The 16143-nt window shown below is 41.9% G+C and overlaps 1 long non-coding RNA gene across 2 annotated transcripts in view; it reads left to right on the top strand.

Moving 5' to 3' along the window:
- LOC126995259 (uncharacterized) overlaps positions 1-16143 on the top strand; it is a 39978-nt gene that overhangs the window by 16671 nt on the left and 7164 nt on the right. The window contains exon 5 of one of the 2 annotated variants that reach the window (XR_007750193.1): positions 10232-10306. The exons of the other annotated variant lie outside the window; for it this stretch is intronic. This is a non-coding gene — a long non-coding RNA (uncharacterized LOC126995259). The remainder of the gene's footprint in view (positions 1-10231; positions 10307-16143) is intronic. 2 annotated transcript variants of the gene reach the window in all.

Here is a 16143-nt window from a genome sequence, read left to right as displayed (position 1 = left end):
GGAGAAGGGAGGAACATGCCATCCCTACCCCCAGGCAGGACAGAGTGAGATTATACAAATATTAATACATGTGAAGGGAGCACCAGGAAATTAAAAAGATACAATGGTAGGAAGGAAAGCACAACAAGGGAGGGGGCAGTACCTCCCCCTGGACAATAAGACAATAAAATGTGGGGACGGAGAACATTGCCCAAGCACTAGATGGGAATGAATACAGAGATAGAGTAATACTAGTCCTTAAAGTAAAATACTCGTGAAGGTAAAGAAGATCTGTGACTTAGACGCGGGGGTACGGATGGAGTAGTGACGACAGCGGGAGCGGGAGTGGTAGAAACGGCGGCGGGGGTGGTATCGTTCATATTGTACCTGTATTTTTCAGCGATGGACACTGGAACAAGGCAATATTCTTTCATTTTGGCAGTAAACCTGAAATCACTGACGTGACAAGTGGTAGAAGAGTCATCAAAATACTACCCCCTCTTTGCGAGAGTAAGATTGCTTTTTTTTTTAAAGACGGGAGTCTTTTTTAAGGCCACTGCACGAATGTCTTTCCTAAATTTCTTCAATTTGTTTATTACGTTAGTCTTATCCGTCAGTCGCTTTTTTAAAAAATTCGAGAAAATTTCAGATATGCATTCAATTTCCTTCTTTTTCAGTCCTTTTATCAGATCCTTTCTCAGTTTGGGGGATAAGTGACTGAGTAGAAAAATCAGGTCTTTATGCTGCAGAATAAGGGGTTCTTGCGTCATACCTTAGCAAAGCAGAAGCATCTATCCAACTGTCGAATTTACTAGGATAACCCCTCCAATGTACCCTGTATTGTTTCTTTCCTCGATAAGTCCTGTGTGCCTAACTCCAGCTTACCTCACTTGCCATGAATTTATTCAAGTTCTTCTTGAATGTATTTATGATACTGTCACGCACAACATGACTACCAAGCCTATTCCACTAATCCACACCTCTTTTGGTAAACCAATGCTTGTCCATGTCTTTGTTGAATCTGAATTTATCTATCTTAAACCCACTGCTACATGCATTACCCGACTATTTAACAACAAAAAACCCTATTAAAGCCCTTCATCCCTTTATAAATGTCAGTCACGTCTTCTCGTAACCTTCGCTTCTCTAGAGAATGCAGATTTAAATGCTAAAGTCTATCCTCATATGGAAAGTTTTCCGTCCTTTGAATCACTTTTTTTCATCTTACTCTGTACAGATTCTAACATCTTGATATCCATTCTTAATGGACTGACCAAAACTGAACCACATAATCGAGATGAACTCTAACTAGTGCTAAGTAAAGCTTGAGGATGACTTCAGCGCTTCTATTGGTGATGCACCTTTTTTTCTTCCATCTGATAGTTTTAAACCCTTTTGAGTGTTTTGAGGCGTCATTTGTTGTGCAAATGAATATTAACTATAATATAACCATGTCAAATAGATGGATAGGCTATGCTAGGTACGCTTTAAGTCCTATTGAGACATCATGGTCACGTCCATTTCAACATTTCATGTCTATTTTCACACTTTGGTATTTCTTTCCTTTATTATTATTTCCTGGGTTTTTTTTGTATTTTTCTTCCATTTGATAATTGTTAAGCCTTTTTGAGTATATTGAGGTATCACCAATCTTAACTCCGTTGACGTGGTCATATAACGGCAAGTATTCATTTCCACAACAAATGATGCTTCAAAACACTAAAGAGCTTAAATTCTGTCAGTGGAAAAAATAGAAAGAAAAAAAAGAGAACCCGCGAATAGAGGAAAGATTTACCGTTGTTTTCATCTATACACTCCCAATGTTCTTTTTTACGGAAGGTTTAAAGGGTAGTAGAAAATATATAACGCATTATGTAACGTGACGTAACGTAACGTAACATGTAACGTATAGCAACAAAAGAGCAGTTGGCTGAGTAGAAAACGAGATGTCGGCGCGTGAGTAATACAATCTCCCCAATTGTCATAGTATGCTTATTATTCATTTTTACAACAACTGAGACATCAAAACACTCAAAAGTGTTTAAAACTATCAAGTGGAAGAATAAAATTCCAAAAGGAAAAGTGGTAATAGAGGAAATATTCACCCTAATTGAATTAAAGATCATGAAATACTGGTATTAAGAACTACTGATCACAGTGTTCACAAGTGGGAGGATTTATTTTTCAATAATCAAAGTCTTCCAGGAAGAATTTATATCAACAATATTCATTGAAACGTAATGTTTATTGGTTTATTTATTTATTTTTTTTTTTCTGTAATTTTACTCAGTTTACTGTATATACTGTGAATTCCATGTATTTAGTTTTTGACCTGCAATTCCCTTTTACATACCTGATCCTAATCAATGAACTTTTTTTTATCTTTTGATACTATGTGTAACCAAAATTGATATGTACTTGTCGTACTCTTTTATTTTCAGTTTAATTTGCTAGTCATTTGGTAACTCCTTTATTTTCTCTGCATACAATATTTGATGATGCATAGGATACGCTAAGATTAGGATAAGGTAATCCAGTAATATATTCCCTATTAAGCTGTCGGTTTCAACAATGCTAGATCATTGATTGTCAGCCTGTATGTCCAGAATACTGTAGAGCCTGTCTGGTTTCTAACATGCTTAATTTGGTACTTGTTTTACATTCACTTATCTTCTATTTATTTAGTGTGTATTCCCTTTTGGTAATGATCATCAACAGGTGAAAAGATTAATAATACGCTAAGCACATAAGAGAGTGAGTTCTGCCCACCTTAGTTATACATGATGACATGTCACTAATACCCTTCCATACATTAACTAATTGGTTTCCTCCAGTACGTTTTTTCTCTGAAGGCCCGGTTCAGGCACATGGTTATCCCGCGTCCTTTCTCTAGGTTTAAAGTGTTCTGGCAATACAGAAATACATAAATATTTTAGTCCTCATTGGTCTCTGGTTATAAAATTAACATTACTGGTCACATTAATTGATAAAAAAAAATATGGTTCTCTAATTTTCCTCCATATCTGAGTATCATGCGTTGATCACATTAACTCCATGCTTTCCTGGTGTTTGGGTTCCATTACATACTGCTTTCTAATAGGATCTTGGAGATACACTTATATTGTTGACCTAATCCTGTGGTTTACTGTGGTTTGGTTCCATTCCACACTACTCTAATAGGACCCACTATAATCCCTTGGTATTGTTGACCTTGTCCTTAATGAATTAGGTAAAATATTATAATATATTTGCTCGATAAGATCATTTTATTTCAGGGGAAAGTTTTTTTTTTTTTTTTTTTTTTTGGTGTAATTGACAGCTTGACTTACTCCTTTGTGATTGTATTTCTTCCTTTACGAGCAATACCTAGTTTTTTTTTTTTTTTTTTTTTTCACACCATTGTCTTGGCATGCTCAAGGATATGAGTATGGGAAGGTTTACTCCCAGCAAAATCATTTTTCTATACCCCCTAAAAAGTGCATACTCTGCTTCCTAATGTACTTAAGATTCATTTTGACAATTGTGTGTCATGTTATGGGAGTTTTTTTTTAAGTGTCTAGGAAAAAAATATAGTTAAAGTTGTAGATTAAATTACCTATTTTTCTGAAAGCTCAAAGTATAACTATCTTTTCTTTCTTATTATATCCTTCCGTAAGCAAATGAATGTGTGGAATTAGTGAAGGTAACAGCGTTACAATGCTTATATGGAGTTCAAGATTTTACCGTCATCAAAATCATTTCCATAATGTCTGGAAAGAACAAGTGCCTTAACTAGCGAACTATATTATTCTGTCTGTTTTTTGTTTTGTTTTTTCAAATAGAAACAAAAAAATCACCCTCTCAATAATTAGCACTTTGACATGTTCTAAATAAATGTGTTATATTGGATTGCATATACTGATTTCCGCCCCACACACAAAAAAAAAAAGAGAAAGGAGAAAAGTATGAATAAAATATAATAAGTTAAGAATGTCTTGTCTTGTCTTATCTTTGCTCATTTGCTGACTAAGAACAAGTTAGATTTTTACGATCATCTCATCTTCAAGTGTAACTACATTGATTTTCAGCGTCGTTTATATGCATTAACAAAAAGTAAAATTTATGGTTATGTGACTGTGAGCAGTTAACGAAGATATGATGTATGACACAGGTAATAGAAGGAACCGTTGCAAGAAACGTAGCAGAAAGGTAATGGTATGCTTAGTAGGAAGAATGTGGCAATATTCACACTAAAGGTAACAGTAACGTAGCAAAAACACACACACAAAAAAAACGCAATGACCTACTAGACCTACTCCTTTGTGATTGTATTTCTTCCTCTACGAGATAAAAAAGCAAGTTTTTTTTTACACTTCATTGTCTTCGCATGCTCAAGGATATGAGTATGGGAAGGTTTAATCCCAGCAAAATTTTTCCACTCCGCCCGGGAATCGAACCTGGTCTCTCTCAGTTATGAGCCGAGTGTGCTAACCACTGCACCACGAAGCCCCCCCCCCCGATTATCAGAAAGGTTGTGGGAATATGCACATTAAAGGTACCAATACATAGCATTGGCGTAATGGGATGTAGTAAAAGGGTTCTTAAAAGGTGATGGGGACGTGGTAACTAGGTAGTAGAAACGTACATATGATCCACAGAACGTTGCAATATTATTATTATTATTATTATAAGTTTAGCAGGTTTGGAGTTAAAGTCCTTGCTTAACTTGTCTTTTTACTGGTTTTGTGTCTTACACGGAGCGGTGATGTGAACTCTATCGAGACGAAATGATGACTGCTCTTGGCAGTCGCACAAGCTATGTGCGTCATCTTTCGTTCATGAGGTTGCCTAGTCACAAAAGGATTTATACAGATAGAGGGAGAGAAGTGGAAACGGATAGATATTTAGGATTAATATTTACATGTTTACAATGCTCGGTCAGGCTAGCGTGGCGCCCACGCCACGATGAAAGTAAAACTCTATGTACAAGGATGGCCGGGCAAAATGAGGTATAGAAAGTATGAAGACGAGAAAGGAAGTACACAGTATAAGGGAATGGGAAAAAAAAATAATGAATGGGATACAGGATGATAAGCCCATGAGGGACAAATAGCAGGTAAATGCAGTTAAACAATTGGCACATGGTTACATTACCTATAGTAATGGTGTATAAACAAATAAAAACAAGTGCACACAAAAAAAAATATTTGTTTTCTAATATCTAAACTCCCGGGAGAATGATTTATTAACTAAATATAATATGAGAAATAATATATAGTAGAAAATATGATTATGATCATGGAATAAATGGTATGGGAATACATACATGGTTAAGTTAAAATATGGAAACAAAAAAAATTGGTTGTATATGGAGATATAGGTGTATATACAAATGGTAAATAGATACATATCACAGAGGACTTGCATGTTAGTTAGTTATTGTAAGAAATTATCCTGTCCTCTGGGTATAGATAAATGGCATATGAATACAATTATGCTCAATGAAAAAAAAAATATTATTGGACAACGGGAATATGGCCTATGTCTTATGGTAGGAACAATATTGATTTGACCGTTGGGTGTTGCTGCCGTACCAGCAATTACGTGTATGGTGTCCTGTGATTCTGCAGTTGTAACAATATTGAGTGTTATAGCCACGCCCGCGACTCCTGCCTCTAGTGTAAGGGCGGCGGCCGCGGGGTGTGGCAGAGCGGTTCCTAGGGCTCTGAGCTCCGGTCGGGGAGCGACTTTGGGGACGCCCCCTCTGAAATCTGACACCCCTCACCGCTGAGGATGGGGGTTCTGTTGGTGGCTCTCGTCCCGACAGGGGACTGATGTGGTTGAAAAGGGTTCTACCTTTTGGTAGGGGTTCTTCCTTTTGTAACTCTTTGAAGAGTGTCTCCGTGCAATTGAGGAGAAAGACAAAGTATGAGAAAAGGCGGCACACATCCTCAAGGTTCATTTTCTCATCGGTAGTCCACGGGGAGTGACGGAATTGGGTTTCAAACTCTGTGAAGGCTCCACCCGCGACGCCTAAACAGTCATCTACTGCAATATTAGCCTTTATTTTGGGACGGTAGGTAGCCGCTAGGCGGAACAAGACTGACAGGGCACCCTGTTTGCATGTGGAGCCGAAAAGGCTGAGATTTGCTTTCGCGTCATCATATGTTTTGGCTTTCTTGAATGCGTCACTTTTATTATGGATTGAGCCCGACAAGGGCCCGTGTGGATGCTGTCGTAAAGGTGGGCCAATTTCTCCTTTTCATTTGTATATTGGAATTTGGTAAAAGCATCCTCTACCCTCTGCAGGTGAGTTAGGAGGTCGGGGCCGGTCTCCTCTGAGCCCGTATATTTTGGATTTTTATCCTCGCCCCTTAAAATGACGTTTTGAGGTTTGTCACTCATGGTTGGGTCACTTTGGCGCTGTTCTGTCTGGGAAGAAGTAGTCTGGGAAAGCTCTGGCGAGAAGTCTGAGGGGAGCTTCTTTGCAGGAGGTAATGGGGGTGCTGGGGGAATAGGTTTTGGATAAGCAGCTCCTGAACGGAGGACTGTGTGATGGGGAGTATCAATCGTTAAACCGCTGAAGGCAGAGGATAGAGCCTCTTCCAATTTTCGATCCTGGGACATGGGGAGTTAGACGGGGGAGTCACTTAGCTGTGTCCGATGCATTTGTAAGGAGACCAGAGCATGATGGTATGGCTGATGTATGGTGAGGGGGGAGACTGGGACGCAGGAGATGTGGGTTAACTCACTTCTCTCTGCTCTCCGGTACAAGCTGTAATGTAGGGGAGATATTAGGACGTATATAAGGAAAATTATAGGAAGGGAAATTTTAAGTAAGATTAAAGGGAAGTTTATAGGAAGATTCGTAGGTAATCCGTAAGGAAATGGTAAGATACCTTGGGTGTGAAGCAGTCGTGAGGTCGCTTGAGGAAAGAGTGGGTCGGTACAAGGGCATAAATGACTGGGATCAGCAGATGTGCGGAGGGCGACACATATCACTGGGATCAGCAAGGCGTGGCTGCCGCCGGCGAAAGAGGGGTAGGGCTGGTGAACGGGGAGGGGAGGAGCGCTGAAGGCGAACGGTATGGAATACAAGAGAGTAGGGATAGGAATTTAAATGTAATCCGGGTAAGGGATTAAGAACAAATGAAATGGCGATTATATTAGGTTAAATGAGTGGAAAATGGGAGACGAGGGTGAGAATGTTATTTGAAGTGGGGGGTTTCGACGGTACATGTACTAAATTATGGAACAACGTTTCGTCTTACTTGAGTGATTGTTCAGGTGACAAACCAAAATTGTGCGGCGCGTTCCACTAGCCGGGGGTGGGTGTTGCCGATGCCGTGATTGACGGCACGCTGACGCTGACCGCTGACGCGTTGAATTGAGCTGCCTGGCCGCGGCTACTACCTCTTCACTACTAATACGGCTTCCTCTGCCTCCTCTTGTGACTGTGAAGATACAGGGTTGGGGGAGCTCGGCAGGGGTTAATCCCGTTAAGTGAGGTGGGATTTTTGGGTAGACTGGTCACGGACGTTTGCTGAGTGGTGGCAAAGATTGTTGTTTTGGTGATACAACGTAGGTGGTGACCTCTTTTGTAGGTGCAGGTACGAGCGATGGGGCTTGTAGTCGTCTCATAGGGAGTGTAGTAATCCCGTAATTGTAGAGAGGGTGTGCTGGATTTTGCGATTGTGCTGGAGTTCACACTGGTTCACTGGTATGGAGTCACCACGTAATTTGAGGCACTTTGTGTAGGCCAGTATTATTTGATGATAAATCCTTTGTAATCGCTTTGTAATCGCTTTGTAACCGCTGCCACCAATATAAGTTTAGCAGGTTTGGAGTTAAAGTCCTTGCTTAACTTGTCTTTTTACTGGTTTTGTGTCTTACACGGAGCGGTGATGTGAACTCTATCGAGACGAAATGATGACTGCTCTCGGCAGCCGCACAAGCTATGTGCGTCATCTTTCGTTCATGAGGTTGCCTAGTCACAAAAGGATTTATACAGATAGAGGGAGAGAAGTGGAAACGGATAGATATTTAGGATTAATATTTACATGTTTACATTATTATTATTATCATGTATGCCCTGTGTGTGTACTATAACTTGTCTGAATTATCCCTCTCATCCAGAATTAAGATGCATTTCAACAATGTTATTATTATTATTATTATTATTATTATTATTATTATTATTATCATGTATGCCATATGTGTGTACTATAACTTGTCTGAATCCCTCTCATCCAGAATTAAGATGTATTTTTAGAGTGTAATTCAAAATTTATTGTGTTCATGTAATGGTTTAACTATTCAGACTGGATTAAGTTTGGATTTAACACAAACAAAAAATAATCGACCTGCATTAAGCTAATATAAGATTTTGGCATGTTAGTTTCTCACTAGATATCAATAAAAATCATAAAATCCTTTTCATTTTAACTATTCCTTATATAAAGACTATCGCGGTGGTAGTTTAATTCTTTATCTTGACGCCCGGAAAAACGCGGGAAAGGGGGGAGGGGGTGCAGATGTATCCCGCCGAATACCATTCCACAGCTTTCACAGAGTTTTTCTGCATTGTTAGCTCGTGGTGAAGAACACTCATGGACGGAAGGAGAGATGTGAAACGTCTCCCACAATGTTTAAACAATGAGTCATCTCCATGGCGGTCACTGTTGACACACGACCGACACGATCCACTAAATGACTTTCGTCTCCCACACTGTTTACACAAAGCATTGCTTCTCATTCTCACGAGAAATATACCATCATCCCGCAACAGAGACGAGTCAACACCGTGACGTTAAGCCGTTCCCCACCAGGGCTCAGCTTTGTTCGCCTAACGCGGGAGAGTGGGAGATACCTAACACATCTGCTAGAGGAGGGTGGGATGCGGTGGGGGGGGGTGAAGGGCGGAAGCAGGTGTGTAGCGAATTTTACGTAACGACTTTCCCATCATCGCCATCTTCCATAGTATATTTTCAACTGTGACAGTGTTTGCACGTGCTACCATAAGCCAACTCCCCGTCGTTCATATAATTTCTCTTTCTTCCTTTCTCTTTGTCCTTTTTCATCTTCGTCTTTTCTCTCTCTCCTTTTCTCCTCTCTTTCTCCTTTTCTCCTCTCTTTCTCCTTTTCTCTTTTCTCTTCCTCTCCTTTTCTCCTCATTTTCTCTCTCTCCTTTTCTTAACATAACTTTGTGTTTTTTGTGTACTTAACGTATATGCTTAACCTCAAACTCTATGTTTAACATGTGTGCGGTTACTTATACATCATCTTCCCCAAAATAAAAAGATACAGTTACTATACTTTCTTTCTCAAAGACAGAGTTTTAATGTACACAACACAACTTTGTGTACTTGATTAATCTCAGACTCTTATTTACCATGCGTGTGTGTGTGTGTGTGTGTGTGTGTGTGTGTGTGTGTGTGTGTGCAAAGCTAACAGGTAACAAAGGCGTAACTGTTAAGTATAGCATCTCAGCATGGCGTCACTACTTCACCCTACACGCTCCCTCTAAGACAGAACGAGGCATGGCGCAGCCCATGTCTCGCCGCTCCCGGACTCGTCACCTCCCACCAACCGCACCATAGCACATCCCTCGCTCCCTCCCCATAGCCTGTCACTGCCGATCCCTCTCTGTCCCGCCCCACGCTCCCGTGCCCCGCCAAATCAAGTCGCTATGGCGTAGGATACTACGGATGTCTTTCCGCCCCCGCCCCACGCTCCTTTGCCCCGCCAAATCAAGCCGCTATGGCGTAGGATACTACGGATGTCTTTCCGCCCCCGCCCCACGCTCCCGTGCCCCGCCAAATCAAACCGCTATGGCGTAGGATACTACGGATGTCTTTCCGCCCCCGCCCCACGCTCCCGTGCCCCGCCAAATCAAACCGCTATGGCGTAGGATACTACGGATGTCTTTCCGCCCCGCCACGCTCCTTTGCCCGCCAATCAAGCCGCTATGCGCGGGATACTACGATGTCTTCCGCCCCGCCCCCGCGCCTCCGCCAAATCAAGCCGCTATGGCGTAGGACAATCAAGCCGGCATGGCAATATTATAACTACTGTTGTAGACTTGTGATAGTGGGCTGGACTGCACTGGGTACACCGCCGCATGCTGAAGTTGTTGCGCACAATTTATAATGATATCTTTTTGGAGTGACGGGCTTTTTTTCATTATTGGTTCTTTTTTTTCTTGAACTGTTTACTGTAAACAAAAAGTATGTTAATGTTTACACAGTTAATTGACACCGAACTTGATTTGCAGACACTACCAAACGAAGAAGAGGAGGAGGAGGAGGAGGAGGAAGAAGAAGACGAGGAACACCGGAGGAACCCATTGGTGAGTGTTAATTTATTTTTTTCTAAAATGGTTAACGAGCAATCAAGGAATTTTTATAATAAGGAGGGAAAGTGTGATGTTTTTTGTAGTTTTGTTAAGTTGTCGAGGGGGAGAAGGCCCCCATTAGATAGCTTACATTATAGCTGGTCTGTTTCATTAGGGGGGTCCATGGGCGCACAGCCCCCTATTAGGGGGTTGAATGGGCGAAGGCCCCCATGAGGTAGCTTACAGTATTGTTGGGATAGTTTGGTTAGGGGGGTCCATGGCTGCAAGGGGAGGGGGGGGGTTATATACATCCATTTAGACTTTGTGTATCAGATTTAGTGGAGGTAATTCTCTCTCTCTCTCTCTCTCTCTCTCTCTCTCTCTCTCTCTCTCTCTCTCTCTCTCTCTCTCCCAATATCTATCTATCTATATCTTGGTCGCTTCCATTAAAATCTTTCTTATATTTTCTCCCTCTCAGCAACAGCTTTCTCCCTCTCTGTTCCGTCCTTCTTGGCTCGGGGGCCTCTTAAACAAGGCGTCACAGTGCGGGGCGGCGTTAACATGAGCCCAATCAGAGTGGGATGGACGCAGGAGAGGTTTGAATTTAATCTGGGTTTTGATGACACAATATTAACTATATCCTCGGATTGGTATTATAAGACACTCGCTTCTCATGTCAACTATGTTCTGTATTTCTGAAGGTCAAAGAGGGGGGCAATCGGGTTCTAATGAGTGTTTCTTCATGTTCAGGGTACAGAGGAAGGGTCAAACTACCACCTGGTCATAAAACTATACTCCTGGAAATGTCAAAGACTCCTTGGAAAGCCTTGCCAAATATGTGTTTCTTTAGGTTCAGGGTACAGAGGAAGGGTCAACCTACCACCTGGTCATAAAACTATACTCCTGGAAATGTCAAAGACTCCTTGGAAAGCCTTGCCAAATATGTGTTTCTTTAGGTTCAGGGTACAGAGGAAGGGTCAAACTACCACCTGGTCATAAAACTATACTCCTGGAAATGTCAAAGACTCCTTGGAAAGCCTTGCCAAATATGGAAGATTAAATAGTTTGGAAAACCTGACCATTGTGTAGCGAGGTAGAGGAGGGAGGCCTTCCCCTACCTTCTGACAGCTATCAAATGTCAGGCTGGGGAACACAATTAAATGACCTCTAAGGCAGTGAGAAGAGCAGAGTGTCTACACTGCATGTACTTTCTGGGAACAGCACAGCTAAAATCACACACTGACTCAGCTGAAGAATTTTATTTTATTTTATATTTTTTACAATTCAATATTCTGATATCCAGCTATGTCGCCCCCAACCCAGGGCCTTGGTTACCTCCACCCCCCCCCTATACGTTTGCCACTGGTACAAAAAGGTCTCCTTTTTCCAGTGATCATTCCCTTCCTAGTGCAGCAGCCAGCATCGGTGGATATGCTATCCCAACCTGTCAAGGCGTGTATCTCAACATTTAATGAAGGGATTTGCTTCTCTTTCTCACAAAGTTATATTTCAACTTGAAACACGCAATCTATAGACAGTTATATGTAAAAATGATAGTACCTTTACATTTATTAAACCTCTGCGGCAGTAGTTATCGGCGACACGAGAGCTTTGTGAGTGGTGACATTGGCACAGTGGACAGCATACCCTTGCTGGCACTCCTCATGATGTCATCAGTGTTATGTGAATGCCAAATTCAAGGCAGTTAACAACATATAGTTGATAGCAAGGAGCTCTGTCAGTCCCACTTTGTTGGTGAGGCACAAAACTGTGAAGTAAACGCTTGGTGCATCCGCCCCTGAGGTCTGGCAGCGAACAAAGGGAACCCACGCCACTGTCTTCCACTTGTACAAACAGGGTACACCAGGGCACCGATCACAAGCCAAACTTGTGATTACTTTTTGCTTGTGAATCAAAACACTCGTAAAGTCAGGCACTCGTAAACCCATGCAGCTTCGGTAGACTGCTCCCGAGAGTGTCATCTGGCCCTCGCTCTGAAAAGGTTCCCCTCCCCTGACATAAGCTGTACTTTTCCAAGCAAGATCTGTTGTGAATAGTATTGTAAAACTCTGTGCTGTAATATTAACCATGGCAATGCGACTATGTACTCCGCTCCTCTAAGACGTCTTAATCCATCTACTGCGATTGGCACGGATTTGGTTTTCACTGTTAGCCTGGTAACATATACTTCCAGGTCTTTCTCTGCCTCTGTGGTGGATAGTGGAGTGTTTCCCATGTGGTATTGGTGTGCTGGATATTCCCTCCCAAGTGCAGGACTTTACGTTTTTCTTCATTGAATTGTAGCAGCCACTTTTTGTTCCATTCCTGTAGCTTGGTGATGTCTTCTTATAGGAATTTCTGCACTCAAGGGGTTAACTCATGAATGAACTGACTAACTAACTAGCTAACTAACAGGGACCCTGGCTTCCATAAACTTCATATTAACCCAAGACTCTCAGCTCACTATTCTCAGGTGCATTCGCTTCCCACATCTTTATTTCCCAGTGCCAAAAAGGAGATCAATCGAGCTCTAATGGGTGTGTTTTTTAGGTTCATGGTACAGAAGAAAGTTCAGATTACCAGCAGGGTCATGAAACTACCCCTGGGAAAGCTTTGTTAAATGTGTGTTTCTCTTCATGGTACAGAGGGAGGGTTGAACTTCCACCAGGGTCATAAAACTACCCCTAGGAATGAAAGCCTTGTCCAATGTGTGTTTCTCTTCATGGTACAGAGGGAGGGTTAAACCACCACCAGAGACATTAACCTACCCCTAGGAATGAAAGCCTTGTCCAATGTGTGTTTCTCTTCATGGTACAGAGGGAGGGTTTAACCACCACCAGAGACATTAACCTACCCCTAGGAATGAAAGCCTTGTCAAATGTGTGATTCTCTTCATGGTACAGAGGGAGGCCTAAAACTTTTACAAAAGCCATATCAAATCTGTGTGTTTAGGTTCATGGGTTCCAGGGTCACAAAACTACCCTGGAAATGTCAAAGACTCCACTGAAAGCCTTGTCAAGTGTGTGTGCGTGTGTGGCAATGTTTAATGATATGAACCTGCCCCTTCCCCATACCCCAGATGAAGCAGGCAGTCTCCGAAGGGTGATCCCGGTGCCTTGCGTTTGGTGATGAATTAATATTCCAAGGGCACTGTAGTCTAGGAAGTCCTGTTGAGTCACTCTATTCCCCGGGAAACTAATTACCACAGGAGATTTTGTGGCCTCCTTGTAGTCAGTGGGCGTAAAGACAACTCCCTCGTTCATTGTTTTCCCTCTGTCGAGTCCTACGAGTGTGTTTTACTATGCTATATGGCATGAAGCGGCAGTATCAGGGCACTATGGTATGGAGCTGTTGCCACTAATGTCTTAGCCTGGGTATTCTGAATTCTGGGAAGCTGGTTCTGACTGCAGATTTTGTGACCTCCATCAGGCATATAGGTGACTCCCTCATTAGTTATTGTATGCTGCACTTGTATGACCCTGGTGGTAGAGAGACACCCTCCTTCTGTACCATAAACCTAAGAAACACACATTTGACGAGGCTTTCATGAAGGTTTGCAGCATTTCCAGAGGTAGTTTGATGACCCTGCTGGTAGTGTGACCCTGCTTCTGTACCATGAACCTAAAAAACACACTTTTGAGAAGACTTTTGTGGGAGTTCTCACCATTTCCAGGGGTAGTTTTATGACACTGGTGGTAGAGAGACCCTTGTTCTGTACCATGAACCTGAGAAACACTCATTTGAGAAGACTTTTGTTGGAGTTCTCGGTATTTCCAGGGGTAGTTTGATGACACCAGTGGTAGTTTTATTAATGTAGTGGTCAGTTCTGGTCCCTGTACAGGTTCTGCAATAAAAGTCCTGTGCCTTATTCCTTCAGAGCCATTGGTAGTGTCACCTTGAGAGGTTTAACCCAGTGGTAGCAGCGGGGATCATGTTTCTTAATGGTCCCTCCAAGCGAGAAAAATGAGAAAAAATCACCCCTCACACAAACCATTTCATAATATATATCAAAGCATTTGTGATCAGATTATGTATCATCTGTTTTGGGGGGTTTAAATCATGGCACAAATTTGGCCCGTCGCTGCTACATTACAAATCAAAACCAAAATTACATACTTGTATTTAATTACTTACTTATTTTTAAATGATCTTTTGGCATCAAAGAATGTAAAGTTTTTACAAAAGGTCGTTTTAGACTTACAACGAGGAAGAAATATAGTGTATGTGTGTGTGATGAATGACCTCAAAGTTCTCTGTACTGACTTTAAATGGATTAATTTCCTTAAAATGGTCGTCATGAATCTTGGAATTAGTTTAATTATTACATTTTCTTGATTTTCCCTCTCATGGTACTTTTTCAACACTATTACTGAACTTACTTCAAAGGTTAATCAATTAATTTGCTATAGCCAGAATTAAAAAAGATTAATAATGAGGGAAGGACAGTGTGTGGACAGACTCCTGGGCCATCTCAGCACTCAAGCAGAACACATTGGACAAGGCTTTTCCAGGAGCTGTGGGAGGCATTTCCAGGGGTAGTTTTACGACCCTGTTGGTAGTGACCCTTCTGCTGTACCATGAACCTCTGTCAAACACATTTGACAAGCCTTTCCCAGGAGCTGTGGGAGGCATTTCCAGGGGTAGTTTTACGAGTTACGACCCTGTTGGTAGTGACCCTTCTGCTGTACCATGAACCTCTGTCGAACACATTTGACAAGCCTTTCCCAGGAGCTGTGGGAGGCATTTCCAGGGGTAGTTTTATGACCCTGGTGGTAGTGTGACCCTTCCTCTGTACCAGGAACCTCTATAGAACACATTTCACAAGGCTTTCCCAGGAGTGGTGGGAGGCATTTCCAGGGGTAGTTTTATGACTGTTGGTAGTGTGACCCTTCTGCTGTACCATGAACCTCTATACAACACATTTGACCAGGCTTTTGGAGGAGTTTTGGGCCTTTTCAGGGATAGTTTCTTTTACTCTGGTGGTCGTGTGACCCTTCCTCTGTACCTTGAACCTAAGAAACACACATTTGCCAAGGCCTTCCTAGGAATTTGGTGCATTTCCAGGGGTAGTTTTGTGACCCTGTGATAGTGTGACAAGCTTTCGTAGGAGTTGTGAGCATTTCCAGGGGTATTTTGATGACCCTGGTGGTAATTTTAACTTTCTCTTTACCATGAATCTTTAAAAAAAGACACGTGAGAACTTGATTGATCTTATTGACCTTTGGGAGAGGCTGACGTTAGGGGCGGAAGGGTCTGCCTCATAGATCTCAGGAAGGAAAGTTTGGGACGTACCTTGAATCGGCTCCTTGACGACAGTAGACTCCATGGCTGGGGTTCCTTCCTCCTTCTCTTCCTCAGATTCCATACTCATATCTTAATTTTTCCTCCTCTGTGATGTGTGTTTCTCTCTCTCTCTCTCTCTCTCTCTCTCTCTCTCTCTCTCTCTCTCTCTCTCTCTCTCTCTCTCTCTCTCTCATTTCTAATCCTTCCCTCTTTATTTACTTCTTTTATTTATATTTATCCTCATCGTCTCCTCTGTTTTACTTACCTTAATCTCTCTCCTCCTCCTCCTCACTTCCCTCCTCTACGTATAGGTGTTGTTAGTACCTCAGTGTCTTTCTTAATAATTATTTCGTCTATATATCATTCCCTGTTATTTCCGTCATTCCTCAATAAATCATCTCTCTCTCTCTCTCTCTCTCTCTCTCTCGCCCCCCCCACCTGTGAATTCATCAGACTTGTTGTAAATTCTGGTTTACTTTTCATAAGATTAATAAAAATAATTCATGACTCCCCTTTATAATAGTGCCCCCCAGCTGGTAGGCCTATGCTCTCAATGTCTATCATCCATC

This window comes from Eriocheir sinensis, chromosome 7 (assembly GCF_024679095.1).
Source record: "Eriocheir sinensis breed Jianghai 21 chromosome 7, ASM2467909v1, whole genome shotgun sequence".
Classification (NCBI taxonomy): Eukaryota; Metazoa; Arthropoda; class Malacostraca; order Decapoda; family Varunidae; genus Eriocheir; species Eriocheir sinensis.
Note: the sequence above shows the minus strand (reverse complement) of the source record. Positions and strands in the feature narration are given on the sequence as shown.